The sequence below is a fragment of the Nicotiana tomentosiformis genome, chromosome 8 (assembly GCF_000390325.3).
Source record: "Nicotiana tomentosiformis chromosome 8, ASM39032v3, whole genome shotgun sequence".
Lineage (NCBI taxonomy): Eukaryota > Viridiplantae > Streptophyta > Magnoliopsida > Solanales > Solanaceae > Nicotiana > Nicotiana tomentosiformis.
In genome coordinates this window covers 146,327,547-146,343,455 of record NC_090819.1, presented here as the reverse complement: position 1 = coordinate 146,343,455, position 15,909 = coordinate 146,327,547, and the positions used below count along the sequence as shown (strand labels likewise).

Genomic DNA, 15,909 nt, shown 5'->3' with positions numbered 1-15,909 from the left:
TAAATCATCTTTCCCATAATTTCTTCCAAGATTCCCTCTAGTGGGATTACAACGGCTTTTGTCTGCGAGCTCGATCTTGCTTAGAATCCTCGATTTTGGTTCGAGCTTGACTTCGGCTCGAACTCGTGATCTTGGCTTCGAACCCGCGCCATGGTTCGATTCTTGTTCGAGTTTGATTATGATATCGATCTCAACACGGACCGGCCTCCCCGGGCCCTAGGTTAGTTCGTTCCCCTCTTCGGGATCTTACTTCGATACACCATCTTTCGAACCGTACCGGACATGCCAAGGCTGAGATTCATTTCGACCATATACAAGCTTACGTATCTCAATCGTCTATTTTCAAAAACAAGAAGGTAGCTTCTCCGAGCCTTAGTTTTAGTAGAACGAAAATCAGAGCAGTTGGTACTGTTCCAGAAAAGGCAAGTATTGGAGCACTCCAGGAAGATGAAGAAGAGGCTTCTGTGAAATTTGCATTTGTCAGCGTGAGTGCTACTAAGTAGTACTTGTGTTTCTGTTGGTAATGAATGCATATATACTAGTAATAATTAATATGTATTCTTTGTTCGAACAGTATTACTACTAGATGAGACACCTGACGTGCAGCTCCGCAAAGATTGTGGTGGTAAAAAACTTAGAGACATGCTAATGTGGAGTTGTATGGACCTTAGGTACGTACATATATAAATATATGTATATTGTATATGGTTAAAACCGATCCTCGGTCGTGAAGATCGATCGACGACGGCATTTCAGTCGAGGGATACCTTCATGGAGATCCCGAGTGAATTCCGAGATGGGGGCGTCGAGCCCGGGCGTTCGAATCGACCGAGGTAACATCGGTTGATACAGGTCCCGAACATCGATGCCCAAAAGTGATCACCTAGCTCGAAATCAAGGCCGAGGTTCCGATCCGCTACCGAGCTCGAGTCGGTATCGAGCTCACAGACAAAAGCTGTTACAACCGCACCAAAGGAGAGAATCTCTGCGGAAATTAAGGAGGAGACATACTATCATGGGTCCTCCACTAGTAATTTTTTATTCCATCATGTTGCTATAGATAAAGTAGCAATCCTTGGCTATAAAAGCGAGGAGAGTTTGTAATAGAGGACACTTTTCACTGGGGATTAAGAATTCATTGTGTTTATCTTTCTAAAGCTCACCTAGTGTCTTTGTTCATCATCTTCTATTTTTGCACCATAAATACGTACATTGTTATTTTCATATCAGAGGAATCTACTTGCCCTTAGAACCATACATAAATTCAACTTTATCCGATTTTTCGGGTAAACAGTTTGGCGCCCACCGTGGGGCTAAGGATAACAAGTGATTATTTGATACAAATATAAAATACACTCCAGCTTACAACTTCATGTCAGCAATGGCTCTGCCAATCGACCTCGAAGCCGGCCTTCAGGATGAAACCAACAACTTGGTGCCCGTGGCCGAAAGGCTACCCAACAACGTCAACGAGTCTCGAATCGAGGAACCCTAAATTCGAGCCAAAGTACCAGTAGATATCAATTCACGAATAGCTCTAGAAGCGAATCAACGTTCCGAGCAGGAAAGAAGCATTCAGGGTGGCGCTCGACCCATAGCCCGAGACACCCACAGCACGGGGGAAATCGGGGTGAGCTTGCGCATGATTTTTGAAAATGCTACAAGCCCAACAAGTAGCGGTAGCTCAGTTGCAGAGCCAGACTCATATGCGGAGTAATCCAAACTCCAATCCGCTTCTTCGAGAAGTAACCCCCAGAACGGAACCCGACACGGTGAAATCGAACGAGCAAAAATCAGGAACCGCTCCTGAAATAGCTCAAATGCTCGAGGAGCTCACAAAACGAGTCTAAGCCAACGACAAAAAAATCGAAACATATGATGCTAGGATCGATCAGATCCCGGGGGCTCCGCCCATGATGAAAGGGCTGGATTTGAATAAATTCATACAAAAACCTTTTCCATCGAGCGCGGCCCCGAAACCGATCCCAAAAAAGTTTCGTATGCCCATAATTCCCAAATATAACAGCACGACCGATCCGAACGAACATCTCACCTCCTATACATGTGCCATCAAAGGCAACGATTTGGAAGACGATGAGATCGAGTCCGTATTATTGAAAAACTTTGGAGAGACCCTCGCTAAAGGAGCAATGATCTGGTATCACAACTTGCCACCGAATTCTATCGATTCTTTTGCCATGTTAGCAGATTCGTTCGTAAAAGCACATGCTGGTGCCGTGAAGGTCGCAACGAGGAAATCAGATCTATTCAAAGTAACACAAAAGGGTGACGAAATATTGAGGCAATTCGTATCCCGGTTTCAAATGGAACGCATGGATTTGCCACCAGTCACAGACGACTGGGCCGTACAAGCTTTCACCCAAGGGTTGAACGAATTGAGTTCGACAGCATCACGTCGGCTGAAACAAAGCTTGATCGAATACCCTGCAATAACTTGGGCAGATATACACAATCGGTACCAATCGAAAATCAGGGTCGAAGATGATCAATTGAGATTTTCGTATGAACCCACATGTCAGAACCGCGCAACCACTAAAATTCTGAAGGAAACCAACAGAGAACAAAGGTCAAACAAAGACCGATATCAACCGTACGTCACAGATCGGGTGAACCACAGTTCGGCGCATGAGACAGTTAGGAATAACCGCAGATATGATCGGGGGCAAATTTCTTGGGGACTTATGAGCAAGAGAGGTTTTGATAAACATGCCAATCCTGTAGAAGTTCCTCGATTATCGGAATATAATTTCAACATCGACACATCCTCCATCGTATCGGCCATCCGACGCATCAAAGATACCCGATGGCCTCGACCCATGCAGACCGATCCGGCCCAAAGGAATCCCAATCAAATATGCGAGTATCATGGCACCCATGGTCACAAAACGGAAGAATGTAGACAATTAAGAGAGGAAGTAGCCCGCTTGTTTAACAAAGGGCACCTCAGGGAATTTTTGAGTGATAGGGCGAAGAACCATTTTAAAAACAGGGACTTCGGCAAACGAAACGAAGAAGAAGAGCCACAACACATCATTCACATGATCATCGGCGGCATCGATACCCCTCAGGGACCTATACTCAAACGTGCTAAAACATCGATTGTGAGGGAAAAGCGACCTCGAATTCAAGATTACACTCCCCCAGGGACTTTATCGTTCAATGATGAAGATGCAGAGGGAATCATCCAACCCCATAACAATGCACTGGTAATATCCGTACTCATGAATAAAATGAAGATTAAGCGTGTGTTAATTGATCCAGGTAGCTCGGCCAATATCATCAGATCGAAGGTCGAAAAACAGCTCGGCCTACAAAACCGGGTCGTATCCGCAACTTTGGTTTTAAACGGATTCAATATGGCATGCGAAACTACCAAAGGCGAGATAACCCTACCGATAAACGTCGCCGGAACAATTCAGGAAACAAAGTTTCACGTGATCGAAGGCGATATGAGATATAACGCCCTTTTCGGAAGGCCGTGGATCCACAACATGAGAGCTGTACCTTCGACCCTACACCAAGTCCTCAAATTCCTAACACCGACAGGCGTCAAAGTAGTGTACGGAGAACAACCAGCCGCAAAAGAAATGTTCTCCATCGAAGAAGCAAAACCAACATCTTCGTCCTCGCCAGCGAATGGATCGGGTTCAAAAGGAGGCACAGTCGAAGACCGGAACGCCAAATAGCAACCAAAGACATCGGCCCCGACCCAGCCAGATAAGCAGAGCATCGAAGAAGATAGTGATCAGTGGATCCCTCGATCCTTCGTGACCCCCGATGACTCCGATGCCACCGAATCAACTATTGAGGAATCGGAACAGATCATTTTGATCGATCACTGGCCCGAACGAAAGGTATACCTGGGAAGGGGTATGAGACCCGAACTCAGGAGGAAAATTATTCAATTTCTTATCGATAACATTAATTGCTTTGCTTGGTCCCATTTAGATATAACAGGAATCCCACCGGACATAACGACACATCGACTAAGTGTGTCCCCTAGATTCAGATCGGTGAAGCAAAAAAGAAGACCCCAATCGGAGGTGAAGCACGCATTCATAAAAGATGAGGTAACTAAACTGCTCAAAATAGGATCCATTAGAGAGGTAAAATACCCCGAATGGTTGTCCAATGTGGTCGTAGTGCCTAAAAAGGGAAACAAACTTAGAATGTGTATAGACTACAAGGACTTGAACAAAGCATGCCCCAAAGATTCTTATCCACTGCCCAACATCGATCACTTGATCGATGCCACGGCCGGCCACGAGATCCTTACTTTTCTCGATGCCTATTCCGGGTATAATCAAATCCAGATGAACCCAAAAGACCAGGAAAAGACTTCGTTTGTGACCAGATATGGAACATATTGTTATAACATAATGCCCTTCGGGCTAAAAAATGCAGGAGCTACTTATCAACGCCTAGTAAATAAAATTTTTGAAGGACAAATAGGTAAATCAATGGAAGTCTATATTGATGACATGTTAGTCAAGTCCCTGCGCGCAGAGGACCATCTGACCCATTTGCAGGAAACATTCGATATTCTGAGGAAATACAACATGAGGCTCAACCCCGAAAAATGTGCTTTCGGAGTCGGCTCAGGTACGTTCCTCGGCTTCATGGTGTCAAATCGGGGAATCGAGATTAACCCAGACAAAATCAAGGCCATTGAAGACATCACCATCGTGAATAGCGTGAAAGCTGTACAAAGGTTAACAGGAAGAATAGCAGCCCTAGGCCGACTCATTTCGAGATCATCAGATCGAAGCCACAAATTTTTCTCTCTACTCAAAAAGAAGAACGACTTCGCTTGGACACCGGAATGCCAACTAGCATTGCAAGAACTGAAACGATATCTATCGAACCCACCACTGCTACACACTCCAAAAACCGACGAAAAACTTTACGTGTACTTGGCAGTATCAGAAGTCGCCATAAGCAGTGTCCTAGTTCGAGAAAAGAAAGGTACGCAATTTCCAGTTTACTATGTAAGTCAGACCTTAGGGGAAGCGGAAACTAGATACCTGCACTTGGAAAAATTGGCGCTTGCGCTGGTTAGAGCCTCTAGGAAATTACGACCATACTTCCAATGCCACCCCATAAGAGTATTAACCACCTTCCCACTCCGTAATATTTTGCATAGGCCCGAACTATCGGGCCGATTGGCCAAATGGGCCATCGAACTCAGCGGGTACGATATCGAATATCGACCTTGAACAACCATCAAGTCTCAAATTTTAGCAGACTTCGTGGCCGATTTCACACCGACCCTCGTACCCGAAGTCAAAAAAGAACTACTGTTAAAATCAAATTTATCAACGAGGGCATGGATCCTCTTTACGGATGGAGCTTCGAACGTAAAGGGATACGGGCTAGGCATAGTTTTAAAATCTCCCGGGGGTAACATTATTAGGCAAGCTATTAAAACTATAAGGTTAACTAACAACAAGGCCGAGTATGAAGCCATAATTGCAGGTCTCGGGCTAGCTAGAAATCTGGGAGCGGAGGTCGTTGAGGCCAATTGCGACTCTTTGCTAGTGGTGAGTCAAGTAAACAAAACCTTCGAAGTCCGAGAAGGCAGAATGCAAAGGTATTTGGACAAACTGCTCGTCACTTTGAACCATTTCAAACAATGGAGTCTACGACATGTTCCACGAGAACAGAATAACGAGGCCGATGCGCTTGCTAATTTGGGATCATCAGTCGAGGTGAATGATTTGAACTCGGAAACTGTCGTTCAACTTTCAAGATCTATAATCGAGGAAGGGCACGCCGAAATAAATTCTACTAGCTTAACCTGGGTTTTTAATGATTTGCGCCAAGGTTTTTAATGAGGCAACCATCGATCGTGCTGCGCTGACAAAATAGTATTCGAGGCTTTCGACCCTCAACCCGAACGGCCTCGAATACCGGGGGGCACCAGGCCCTCAAATACATCGATTTCAGATGCAACAAAGTCTTCTCACAACAATAGAGAAAAATTTGTAAGAGCCAAAATGGTCAAAATAAACCATGCTCATATTTGATTGCCCCAAAACATATGTACAATTGCTTGAGATTTATTATGCAACCAAAATTAACAATCACTCGAATATTAAGTCTACGGGTTACTCCTATATCATGTTCGATATACTCGGCCGACCATTGAGCCTACGGGTTACTTCAACGTCGAGTTCGAAATAATCACTCGTATATTTAGCCTACGGGCTTCCACATTTTCTCGAGTTCGAAATAATCACTCAAATATTAAGTCTACGGGCTACTCCTATATCATGTTCGATATACTCGGCTGACCATGAGCCTACGGGTTACTTCAACGTCGAGTTCGAAATAATCACTCGTATATTTAGCTTACGGGCTTCCACATTTTCTCGAGTTCAAAATAATCACTCGAATATTAAGTCTACGGGCTACTCCCATATCATGTTCGATATACTCGGCCGACCATTGAGCCTACGGGTTACTTCAACGTCGAGTTCGAAATAATCACTCGTATATTTAGCCTACGGGCTTCCACATTTTCTCGAGTTCGAAATAATCACTCGAACATTAAGCCTACAGGCTATATAACTATATCATATTCGAAATACTCAGTCAACCGTTGAGCCTATGGGCTGCTAAGTTCGAACAAGGACCCAATACTCAGAGTTTACGTTAACAAGCAAAATCAACCTTGTCATATATATACAAAATTGCCTACGTAATTAATTTACAGGTAATGAGAATCAGACTCTAAGCTTCTGGGTCGAGGTCTTCCCCACCCTCGGACCCGCTTTTGCTACCATCATCGTTATCATCGTCGTCATCATCAGAAGCCAAGGCTTCAGCTTCCGCTTCAAGCTCTTTTGCCTTTCTTACCTCTTCGGTAATATCGAAACCTCGAGCATGAATCTCCTCGAGGGTCTCCCTCCGAGATCTACCCTTAACAAGTTCGGCAACCCAATGAGCTCGAGCATCGGCAATCTTCGCTGCTTCCCGGGCCTCCACCTGAGCAGCCTCGGCATCAGCTCGATATACAGCGATAGACTTGTCCGCCAAGACTTTTGACGACTCAACCTCCACCTTAGCCTCAGCAAGTCGTATCTCAAGCTCATCGATTTTCTTAGTCTGAGCCAACACCTTTTGCTTGATGTTTCGAAGTTGAACGTCGGCTGATAGTAACTTTGTTAAGATGGTTTCTTTCTCCGCTGCCAGGCGGTCAATAGTCTCCTTCCACTGGTTGCATTCGGCCCGGATTTGATCGACCTCCTCTTGAAGTAGCCCGATCTTCTCGATCTTTTGCTGCAACTGAGACAACGGATGGTTAACTTCCACAGTCGAGTCGAATCCATACTTTAACAGAACAAGGCTCACCTTCTGATCGAGCTCGACCCTTTCTTCACGGGCCTTAGCCAAATCCGCTTGAAGGTCCTTAATAGCCTCCTCCTTCTTGCTACAAAGAAGCCGAAGGTCATCCCTCTCACCTAAGACCTTCCGGAGTTCGGCCTCACACTGGCTAAGATCAACCTGAAACCTACCGGTGGCCTGCACAGTGAGGAACTGTCATCAAAACGAGGAGCTTCCTCTAACAAAAGCTGTATGGAAAAGAACAAAGAAGCCAAGTACGAAAAAATCATTACCCGAGTAATAAAATGCTGAGCTTCCTCTAACAAAAGAGAGGCATCACCGATATCGGAACGGTCATCAACACCGGTAAAACAATCCTTAAAAGGATCCGCTGCACCTGAGCCAGCACCGATATCGGGAGCCTTCAGCTCTCGAGCCTCCTTCAACGCCTCCTCAGAAAATGACGGAAGGGAAGGTGAATGGCCCATTGTCATTGCCCCGAGCAAATCACTCGGAGTACTTCGATCGAGATCTAGGTTTTCGGAACCAACCCCGATGGGCACGGCCGCCATCGGCTCAGCGGCTCTAACAACTTCGACTGCCTCCGCGGGTCGGACTACCAAAGCCGAGGAGCTATCTTCTTCTTCTTCCTCCCTCTGTCGATGGACCGAGTCGATCGAAAGGGTAATGATTTTTCTCCTCACCGTTCGAGTTTTGGGCTTAGGGTCCTCCGACCGAGAGGAAGCCCTTCGTTTCTTTTCTTGCCCCTGTTCCAGGACTGGGGGTTTGTTGCCTTCATCAACGCTCAAAGGCCGCAGAACGGCATCCCTAGCTACACCTATATACAAGGGAAAAATCAATAACGAAATGAACGCAGAATATACCTCAAGAGAAATAGGAACCAAACCTCACCATGATTCTTGGCCTCCCATCTACCTTTAGCCAAATCACGCCAAGCGCGCTCGGCATAGGATGAAGTCGAGGCTAACTTTCGAACCTAATCCTCGAGATCAGGCACAGCTTGTGGCATCCAAGGTGCAGCTAGACATCAGAAAAACAATATTAGCAAACATGGAAAAAGACACGAAAAGCAAACACGGTTCACTTACGGTCGAAGTTCCATTTTTCAGGAAACGGCATCTTTTCCTCCGGGATAAGATCACGAGTCCTCACCCGAACATATCGACCCATCCAGCCTCAATCCTTGTCTTCATCGATGCTCGACATCAAAGCCTTCGATGCCCGATGATATAGCCTAATAAGTCCACGATAAATCTGAGGCCGATAGAGCCGTATAAGGTGGCTCAGAGAAAAATCCAATCCTCTGGCTTTGACAGAGAAGAAACGCAATAAGATGACTATACGCCATAAGGAAGGATGAATTTGGCCGAGGGTGACCTGATATCTCCTGCAGAAATCAAAAATCACAGGATCGACAACTCCCAACGTGAAAGGGTAGGTGTAAACACTCAGAAATCCCTCAACATAGGTAGTGACGCTCTCATCGGAGAAGGGGATTTGTATCTCAACCTCAGAACCCCAGCCGCAATCTTTCCTGACGGCCTCGAGGTTAACCTCCGCTATAGAGCACATATACATCGATACGTGCTCGCACCGACCCGGAACGGACGAAGGATTCTCCACTTTAAAATCAGCCTTTAAAATACACGGGCCGGGAATATAATCTTGAACTAACGGCTCGGTCGGCGCCTTATCGTCATACAGTCGTGAGGAAGAAGCTTTCTCCTTGAGAGGTATGATTTTTGAAGTTTTCGCCATTAATACGAGAAGAAAAAGTCACAAAGAAAGGTAAAAGAGGGGACGACACCAAAACTCTGGTATAAACGGCACTAAAACGATGAAATAAAAGAAACTAATCAGAGATAATTTGGGAAAAGAGGAAGCACAGAAGTGGAAAACATTGTATGCGAAAATCATTTATAAGGCATGGCGATTCGTCTAGTGGTGGCCGACCACCGACTGACGCACATTAAATGCCTCGATAAAACAAAATCGATGGGACAGCTATCACGCACGTCATGGTCAAAGCCGATAGAAACGTCATTGTCGAGTCGGTCGAACCCTAGGGAAATCACATCGTTCCTCATCATCTCCTTTCCGAGAAATGAGGGGGCTATCTGTATACGGTTAAAATCGATCCTCAGTCGTGAAGATCGATCGAGGACGGCATTTCAGTCGAGGGATACCTTCATGGAGACCCCGAGCGAATTCCGAGATGGGGGCGTCGAGCCCGGACATTCGAATCAACCGAGGTAACATCGGTCGATACAGGTCCCGAACATCGATTCCCAAAAGTGATCACCTAGCTCGAAATCAAGGCCGAGGTTCCGATCCGGTACCGAACTCGAGTCGGTATCGAGCTCACAGACAAAATCTGTTACAACCGCACCAAAGGAGAGAATCTCTGCGGGAATTAAGGAGGAGACATACCATCATGGGTCCTCCACTAGTAATTTTTTATTCCATCATGTTGCTATAGATAAAGTAGCAATCCTTGGCTATAAAGGGCAGGAGAGTTTGTAATAGAGGACACTTTTCACTGGGAATTAAGAATTCATTGTGTTTATCTTTCTAAAGCTCACCTAGTGTCTTTGTTCATCATCTTCTATTTTTGCATCATAAATACGTACATTGTTATTTTCATATCAGAGGAATCTACTTGCCCTTAGAACCATACATAAATTCAACTTTATCCGATTTTTCGGGTAAACACTTATAAATTTCATTCATCATTAATTCTGTTCTTTTTTCTTTCTCTTCTTGCTTTAATTTAATTTACCAACTTAATTTCCTTTTCTAAATGTATAATAGTGCTTGTGTTTCTAAGGCAAGGCCTTTGCTTAATTGGGGGGGGGGGGAGGAACTTGTGGGACTTCTTTAGTTGAGGTGAGCCATATACATACAACTCATAGAGTCGTAGATGTTTTATTAATTAGTGGCATGCTTTTTAAACTTTGATTATGTCCCTATCCCAGATTACTTACAAAGTATTTTACGGTGCTTGTATTAACAATTAGGTTGTTGAAGGAAAGGAGCTACTGAACCCTCGTACTGAGAAGGAGAACAATCACGATGAATTAAAACGGGTATGAATCTTCATTTCTTGAGCAATTATAACTACTTTATTACAGTATATAATATTCTACATTAATTTGTTATATTTTTCACAATCCAAAGAATTGGAGGCTAGCTTGCCAGGCAATTATTGGTAAACCCGATTCTAGAGGCATGGTATGAACTAATTATGGATATATATTTCCATGCTTAATATAATTATATTGGGTTAATGTGATCTGAAATGTGGTGTAAATAATGGCTTTTGTGGAGATGGTCATTCAACAACTTATAACGACCCGACTTATCGTTTTAAAAATTAACGCCCCGTTCAGCGACTTAAGGTCTCGATCAGCTTCGTAATATGTATTATGACCCGCGTGTGTGGTCGAGTTTGATTTTCGAAAGATTCGGAATTTAATTTAAAGAATAATTCTCATTTTGAAGCTTAAATGGAAAGAGTTGACCGGAGAGTTGACTTTTAAGCAAACGACCCCGGAATAACATATTGATGGTGTCAATAGCTTCGTATGATGATTTCGGACTTAGGCGTATGTTCGTATTTGGATTTGGAAGTCCGTAGGACAATTCGACGCATTTTGGGAAAAGTTAGAAAAATAGAAGATTTTGGAAAGTTCGACCGAAGGTTGAATTTTTTATAACGAAATTGGATTTCGATTCCGAAAATTGGAACAGATCCATTACATTATTTACGACTTGTGTGTAAAATTTGAAGTCATTGCGGATTGATTTGATATGTTTCGACGCAAATATAGAAGTTGAAAGATTTGAAAACTCATAATTTGATTTGATGCACGATTCATAATTTCGGCATTATTTGACGGGGTTTGAAGCCTCGATTAAGTTCGTATTATCTTTTGGGACGTATTGGTATATTTGGTTGAGGTCCCGAGGACCTCGAGTGGATTTCGGATGGTTAACGGATCGATTTTTAGACAATTAGGACTGCTGGAATTTTGATTGCTGGTGTTCTCGCTTCTGCAGATGCTTCATCGCAGAAGTGAGGTTGAGCTCGCAGAAGTGAAGTTGGGAAGCCTGGGCAGAGGTCGCAGGTGCGATGCATGTTCCGCACCTGCGGGACCGCAAAAACGGAGGTAGGACCGCAGAAGCGACAAGCGTCGCATGTGCACATTTGTCCATCGCTTCTGCGATGAAGCATCCGCGGCATTTCGTCTGTAGGTGCGAGCTTGGGTTGGGCAGTGAAAAATCGCAAATGCAAGTTTTGTCTCGCAAAAGCGAGACCGCAGATGCGACCAATTGTACCGCAGAAGCGGAACTGGACAGAAACATTAAGGACCAAAAATGGTCATTTCGCCATTTTCGTTTTGGATTTTTGGAGCTCGGATTTAGGCGATTCTGGAGGGGGGTTTCACAAGCTTGGTTGGGGTAAGTGTTCTATATCCTAAAGTGATTATATTTCATAAATCTATGGTTATACTCATCGTTTAATTCAGATTTAAATGGAAGAAATCAAGATTTTTTGCAAAATCTTCCAAAAATAAAAATTTAAGATTTGGAGGTCGAGTTGTTATCGGAATTTGATAAAATTGGTATGGTTGAATTCGTGTCGGAATGGGTATTCGTATTTCATGAAAATTATGTCGGGTTCTGAGAGGCGAGCCCCGCTTTGACTTTGGTTGACTTTTTAGAATAAAATTTTAAGTCGACGTTTTATTATCCGAAATTATTTCTGACAAATTTTAATGAAGTTGTACAATTAATTTGGATAGATTTGTGCTGTCCGAAGGTCAATTAAAGCAAGAAGGCGATTTTGGAATATCGGCATAACTTTAAAAAGGGCCTAACCTTGAGTGGGGGAATTACCCCTTAGGCATCGAGTCTTATGTGCATTTTGTGAAATGTGAAAATCTGTGTATGCGAGGTGACGAGTACGTACTCGGGCTTATATGTGCAAAATATATTGGGTTAAAGTCTTAGGCATTATTATGTAGTAAATCGGATAATTGTTGGCTCCTATTAAATCCTCTATTTGCCATGCCTAAATCCCTGTTTGTCGAATTTGCTTTTATATGACAATTTGATGTGATTGACACTTGAATATTTATGTGAATTCCGTGAGTTTGTTGATTTGATATTTCCTGAAAATAATTATATTATGTATTTTTCATATGCAAATAATTAATTAAATAAGTTTAAACTGAGGCGTTAATATAATTATCAAGAATTTGGATTAATGAAGGCATTGCCATATACTGAGTATTTTCCATTTCTATCGTTTTGAGGTTTTATATATGTTGTGTGGAGCCTTGGGCTATTTGTTGAGAAATTTATTGATTTTGCTACATCTTTGGAATTTGGTTGTGGCTAGTGAGCAAATTGTGATATGAATTGTTGTATTGTGTTGTCGTTTAAACACTCTTCTTGATATTATTTATGCTTCCTACCTTGCTTGTTAATGATATACATGTGCTTGGTAAGGAAGAGTGTAAAGCACGAAGGGTGATGCCGTGCCATTTGAATTATATTATCATGTGAGGGAGAGTGTAAAGCACGAAGGGTGATGCCGTGCCATTTGAATTATATTATCATGTGAGGAAGAGTGTAAAGCGCGAAGGGTGATGTCATTCCATTTGAGAGTGTAAAGAACGAAGGGTGATGTCGTTCCATTTGAGAGTGTAAAGCACGAAGGGTGATGTCGTTCCATTTGAGAGTGTAAAGCACGAAGGGTGATGTCGTGCCATTGAGAGTATAAAGCACGAAGGGTGATGCAGTGCCATTTCATTTGTATTATCAGGTGAGGATGAGAGTAAAAGCACGAAGGGTGATGCCGTGCCATTATTTTTATATTATCATATGTTCATGGCACGAAGGGTGTTTCCGTGCAAGCGAGGACGAGGGACATACATTATATTGTGATATCTTTTTGTTATGTATACATTCATGCCTTTATCTTGAGTTGTTATTGTACACTTATGTTTTCTGTGTGACTTTTGTGAATACCTAATTTTTGCACTATTTTAACACCTCCTAAAGTCATTAGTGTATTGTTATTTTAATTATTTTCTCATTTTTTGTGTCTTTAATTGCATATTTCCTATCATAAAAATACCTACAAAAAAAAGTTCTTTCTTCATTTGTGCATTTTAGGAATTAACTAAGTGTTCAATTGGTGAATTAATCTAGTTAATTGATCATTTGAATAAGTTATTTAATTAATTAATTTATTTGTGTAAATTTAGTTTAATAAGTTTGATAAGGGAATTAGGCCAAATTTGAAAGAGAGAGTGGCCAAGAGTGCAAGATAAGGGGCTACCACTGAAAGGGTCTGAAACGACGTAGTTTTGCCTCAAAACTACGTCGTTTTATTTAGTGACCCAAGATCAAATCTCACCCATTGATCACCCATTGATCTAATGGTCCATATTTGATCTCTCAAGAGGTATTTAAAGCCTCAAAAATTTGACAATTGCCCTCATTTTCCCCATAATTATTTTCTTCTTCCTCTCTCTTCTCTCTCTCTCTCTCTCTCTCTCCCAGATCCGCCCTCCACCACCACTGTCGTCGCCGACGAAAATCGCCCACTGGTGGCGGACCACCTCCAAACACCCCCAAATTCACACCATGTAATTTTCACAACCTTCTCTTTCCATACCTCCAAACCAAATCCTTCAAAAACCCCTCAAACTCCTTGAATTTTAGATCTAGGAAACTTTAGCCGCCATTTTTTTGTCCAAATTCTTGAAGTTCCGGCCACTACCACCCCCACAATACCTACATCAACGGATAGAGCTCATCAAGACCTACCTATTGATGGAAATTCCATCACGAAAATCCGGCAACTAAAAATCCGGCCAAATTTCGGAGACCACCCCGAACGCCCTCGTTTGGTATACCCCTATTCTCGTTTCCTTTGTCTATTTTTTCTAATTGTATTGTAGTTAGTTTATGTCTAGCATAATTTATGATTTTTTTATTTTTATTATTATTATTATTTATATTTTTATTATTAGTTATGTTTAATCTATGTTAGCTTAGTCGTTCATAGTTATTAATCACTGATAATTAGTTATTCATTAATTTTGAAATAGCTATTCGCTTAGTCATGATAGTTTATAATAAAAGTTTCAAGTTCTTAGTGAATTTATTTTTATAGGATTTGAGTATTTGAATTTTGTGTTGATAAAAGCTGAAATTAGAGAAGGAATAGTACATGTTTGGTTTGTTTTACTGCGCAAAGACTTTGGAGTACAAAACTCAAAAGTCATTGTGTGGTGACAAATACAATACTTTTTTTACAGCTTTTGAACAGTGTTTAGCATACAAAGTCAGTCTTTTGGACAGACTTTTGGTGAACTAAAATCTGTCCAAAAAATCTGACTTAATTTGCCTATTTAAAGGGCTGCTCTTCTCCTATAAAGGGGGCTCACACTCGATCTTACACTGACACACATCTTGGAGAGTTGCTTAAAGACATATATCTTTGAGAAAAATCAACAACTTAATACATATAGCAAGCTGAAATTTCAGAGCTTTGTGAGTATTATTGAAAGCAAAAACTTTGAGAAAAATAGAAAGATCCCTTAGGCAATTTGTGAAGTTGATAGCTATCAGTTTCAAGCATTTTTGTTGAGTTTTCTGGATTGTCTTAACAGTTGAGTTGTTGATGTTTCTACTGTATTTGCTGCTGAATTTTTTATTGTTGCACTACTGTATTTTATTATTATACAAATCAAGTAACTTTCAAATTCTTATATTGCAGATTCTTGATGATAATAAGAAGGATTTGATCCCGGTTTGGTTGATGGAACATGTTAGATCTGATTTTGTTTCAAGATGAATATTATATTAGTGTTATCATCATGTAAATCTGTTAAAAATTAGTTAAATTTTCGTTTTCTTCTTTATATATGTGATTGAAATTGTATTCTGTTAAGTTTACTTAGTTTAAGAAAAAGATAAAGGCCTCACTTTTAACCATGTTTGTTTAGTTTGGGATCTTTTCTGTGAGTTACTTTCATGGTTCATGTATAATTATCTAAGAAAGACTTCTAGCTTCAAATGTTTTGATGCTTTGAATTATAGTCAACATAATGTTATAATATAGCTCTTCTCTTTAGCATTAAAATATTACCGTTTTTTGTAGTTTTTATATTTAGTCGTGGTTTTTATCTTGCTAATGGGTGTAGTTTGATTAGTGCCATATTGGTGTAGATGAGTAAAAATATTGTGTTAGTCCTTAAGAAATAGTTGGTTAAGAAGATAAAAGATAATAATTAGCATGTAAGTTTCTTTTATGAAAAATAATTTTAGTTTGGACATCAATGTAAGAAGCAATTTGGGCTTAGAAGAATACTTGTTATTTTGTGTTGTCTTGGTCATCGAGGCTCTTAAGCAACATGAGCCAAATAAGCTAAAATCTGTAGGCCCAATGACAATAGAAAGTAAGATGGGCATTTTTTTTAAAATCAATAAATTATTTTTTTTGTTAAATAAAATAAGTGGCCC

At 41.6% G+C, this 15,909-nt stretch overlaps 1 long non-coding RNA gene across 1 annotated transcript; it reads left to right on the top strand.

Annotated features, from left to right (window-relative positions):
• Positions 1–353: 353 nt before the first annotated feature.
• LOC138897000 (uncharacterized) lies at positions 354–10,714 on the top strand. Its single transcript, XR_011410715.1, has 3 exons — positions 354–485; positions 10,386–10,599; positions 10,696–10,714. It is a non-coding gene; the product is annotated as an uncharacterized lncRNA (long non-coding RNA).
• The last annotated feature ends 5,195 nt before the right edge of the window (positions 10,715–15,909 follow it).